Raw genomic sequence first — 4505 nt, forward strand, 5'->3', positions numbered from 1 at the left:
TTTCTGTGGACTTTGATTTCTACATCTCATTATCAGACCGTCCTCTATGTTCTATTATTAATAAAGACCCAACATCAAGACAGGATCAGATCCAGTCCCATCTTACAGACAGGACTCAGTCTGATCTCATCTTAATCCACCATGAGCAGAGCACTTTGCAGCATTTAGCAAGTTACAGTGGCAAGGACAAACTTCCTTTAACAGGCAGAAACCTCCAGCAGGACCAGACTCATGTTAGACACACATCTGCTCAGACCCTGTTGGAGAGAGGGATAGAGGGAGATGAAGAGAGAGAGAAATGATAGTGGAGATGGATAGTCGTAGTTGTAGCAGCTGGAGTCTGGCACGTCCACAGCAGCAGAGATCCAGAACCTACGAGACAAGGGAGCTCAGAGACTCCAGATAGGTCTAAGGTTAGTAACTTTAATGGGACAGGAAGAGTTAAAGTAAGAGACAGGCAGAGAGAGGAGAGAGAGGGAAAGACAGGATCCCAGTGTGTCAGTCTAAGCCTATAGCAGCATAACTAAGAGCTGGTCCAAGCCTGATCCAGCTCTAACTATAAGCTTTATCAAAAAGGAAAGTTTGAAGCCTACTCTTAAAAGTAGAGAGGGTGTCTGCCTCCCAGACTCTGACAGGTAGATGATTCCAAAGGAGAGGGGCCTTATAACTGAAGGTTCTACCTCCCATACTACTTTTAGAGACTTTAGGTACGACGAGCATAATTCCTGTAACTGAAAGAAAAACAAAAAACAGGTGTTCTACTATTTAATTTCACTCTAATAGGGTGGCTGTGGCTGAGTGGGTAGAGTGGTTGTCTATCAATCTGAAGGTTGGTGGTTTGATCCCAGCTCCTGCAGTCACATGCTGAAGTGTCCCTGGGCAAGACACTGAACCCCAAACTGCTCCCTCTGTTGTTCAGTGATGTGTGAATGTGGTTTTATGAAATTAACACTGATGGTCCCTTACTGTGTGTCTAACATGAGTCTGGTCCTGCTGGAGGTTTCTGCCTGTTAAAGGAAGTTTGTCCTTGCCACTGTAACTTGCTAAAAGCTGCAAAGTGCTCTGCTCATGGTGGATTAAGATGAGATCAGACTGAGTCCTGTCTGTAAGATGGGACTGGATCTGATCCTGTCTTGATGTTGGGTCTTTGTTAATAATAGAACATAGGGTACGGTCTAGACCTGCTAACTTTAGTTGTTACCGCATTAAACCCTGAGGACGAGGTAGATGCTGCTGATGAACTTTGTTTCCATTGCAACACACATCTTGTACTGCTCACAGTTCGTCCCGAGGAAAAGAAAAGACAGATAAACTAGTTCTTCTGCAGCAGAGGACTAAAGAATCTGTGTTTATGAATTAATAAAGCTGAGTTATTCCACAAAGGTCAGCTCAGGTCTCATTATGCAGCACAATAGTCCCATGAATCAAACATCAAAGAAACGCTGCGCTGCCACTGAGTTAGCATTGGACTGTGTTTGTGGGTTATCACAACATTCAGGTTAAGGCCTGTGGAAGAGAGGGAGAGGAAGAAGTGTGGTTGGACGAGGCTAATTGATTTGAAAGTCCCTTTGAAGTTAGGAGTGTGTGAAGCAGAAAACGGCTGAGTTATTTTTTTCTCACGCTTACACACACACACACACTCACACACACAAACACACACAGCACCTAATTCAGCGCTGCTCACCTCATGTACTCTGTTCTTCATTTTCTATCTCTCCCCTCAGAGGCATTTTGTTGTTTTTAAAAGCTGCCCTGATTATCTTCAGCGTATCAGACGACAGACAGACTCACCCTGAGAGGAGTTATCACTGATCCACTGATCTCACTGCAGGAAAACAAACAGACTCAGAATCTTCTTTAAAAGCATCACAGGTGTTACTGACTCATTGATGAGGACTACCTACATCATGTTAGCTTCACAACACCCTGACAATACCAGGATCCTGAGCATCAATAACAATCCATATTATATCTTTTGCTTATCACCCTGCTTTCTTACTGATCTTCGGTTGTGTAAGAAGCTTGATTCTGATTGGTCAAAACCACTTGACGACTGTTATTAACTTTCACTAACATGAGCAACACCAGAGACAAACTGATCACACGTCATGTCAAATCAATCCACAGAAAAGAGTTCAGACACATTTAGCTTCTGCTTGTTGACACCATACACCGTAAGGTGAGGGGGAAGCCATTAGCTTTAGTTAGCATCAAAACAATGTGGCTAAAACGTTAGCTTCGGTTAGCATGTTAAATCAGCAGGCTACAGACATTTCCATCTTGGATCCTGTCCATCAATATGATGAAGGAGGGGAGCAGGTGAGAGAAACTTTAGGTTAGTGATCTCTATAAAGAAAGTTAAACCATGAGCGGTGGTGATGATAGCAGCAGGGTTCAAAGTTGTGACATTAGTTTCTTTTTAAAGGTGTGTGAACCACAGAGCTCAGAGAAGAAGGAGAGCTGAATGAGGACAGTTTCATGTTCAATCCACCACAACAGGCAGAGAAGAATTCATCACCATGGAACGATCACTGACGAGGAATCACTGGGACTATTTTAAAAAATTGTAAACATAAATCATTTAAATCAATAAAATCATCTTTAATCAATGATTTTAACAACGTGTTTGTAACTTAAGTTAGTAGCCAGGTAAAAAGCGGGATAATGTATGGTTAGCAGGTTGTTATGGTCCTTCTGACCTACAAAGCTCTTAATGATCAGACACCTTCATATCTTAAAGAGCTCATAGTGCCCTATTACCCCTCTAGAACTCTACGCTCCCAACATACAGACCTGCTGGTCGTACCTAAAGTCTCTAAAAGTAGTATGGGAGGTAGAACCTTCAGTTATCAGGCTCCTCTCCTTTGGAATCATCTACCAGTCAAGGTCCGGGAAGCAGACACCCTCTCTACTTTTAAGAGTAGGCTTCAAACTTTCCTTTTTGATAAAGCTTATAGTTAGAGCTGGATCAGGCTTGGACCAGCTCTTAGTTATGCTGCTATAGGCTTAGACTGCAAGGGGAACTGACACACTGGGATCCTATCTCACCCCCAACCCCCTCATCTCTTTAACTCTCCCTGCCATTAAAGTTACTAACCATAGACCTTTCTGGAGTCCCTGAGCTCCCTTGTCTCGTAGGTTCCTCTGAGCTGCTGTAGACGTCCTCCTGCTGTGGACGTTCTAGACTCCAGCTGATACAGACACGCTGGACTCCAGCGGCAACAGCTACTACTACTCTACTACACTATCACCGCTCCCTCTCTCTCTTATTCTCCTCTATCCCTCTTTCCAGACCCAACTCGGTCTCAGCAGATGGCTGTCTAACATGAGTCTGGTTCTGCTGGAGGTTTCTGCCTGTTCCAGGAAGTTTGTCCTCTCCGCTGTAACTAGCTAAATACTGCGAGGTGCAATGCTCATGGTGGATTAAGGTGGGGTCAGACTGAGTCTGATCCTGTCTTGGTGTTGGGTCTCTGTTCATAATTTGACATTTGTTGTGATTTGGCGCGAACCAATAAAGATTGATTGATTGATTGACAGGGTGAGACAAGACCCCGACGTGATGCCTTACATAGTTATTACTTATTTTTATTTCACATGCAATTTAGTCAAACCTAGACTTATAAACATCTATTGTTGAACAGTTTGCAGTTTCAGTCTCATCGTTCTCTTTTGTTTCTTTCTCCTCCCTGACAATCAGAGGAAGCAGATTCTCAGTCGTCCTTGCAGCTAGAGGACACTGTTCGCCACAAACAGTTTAAAAACTCTTTCCTGTCAGAAGCACACAGACTGAAAGAGATTTGTTTCAACCCGAGGCTTCAATGAAACTCTTCAATCAGAGTTCAAACAGCTTCTGTCCTCTGTACCTGAAGGATGTGTGCTGCAGGCGGGACCGTGTGGGACCTGCCCCCCCTGCTGCTGTTCACCGGCCAGAAAGACACATCAGCAGAAGAGTAACCTTTGAATCGGAGCCTTATATGAAAACAGATGATCTCTCTGCTTTGTCTGACGGTGAGATGAGTCAGGACGCTGCCTCAGCATCAGGCGCATAGATGTGTGTTTACTGCCAGCAGAGATTACACGGTCGCAGGTGCTGCCGGCAAACAGCTTAGACAGGAGGCGAGGGGCCTTCCCTGGTTTCAATCACACACACACACACACACACACACACACACACACACACACACACACACACACACACACACACACACACACACACACACACACACACACACACACACCAGCTCACCTCGCTTACAAACACTTGCACACGCAGCAGATGGCTCAGACAGCCTGCTCGTCACTTGTGCTTTATGAACACTGGATATCTGAGGTGTCAGCTCGCTGAATAATTTCACAGGAGTGATTCAGACTATAATGAGGTCTTTGATGGACATGTCATTACATAAGATGCAGAGAAGCAACTTTATCTGACCTGCTTTTAATAAATGAGATGCTAATATGAGCTCAAAGGTATGTAAGCATGGGCTATTGCCAGCCCTGTCCCC

This window comes from Notolabrus celidotus, chromosome 13, assembly GCF_009762535.1.
Source record: "Notolabrus celidotus isolate fNotCel1 chromosome 13, fNotCel1.pri, whole genome shotgun sequence".
NCBI lineage: Eukaryota > Metazoa > Chordata > Actinopteri > Labriformes > Labridae > Notolabrus > Notolabrus celidotus.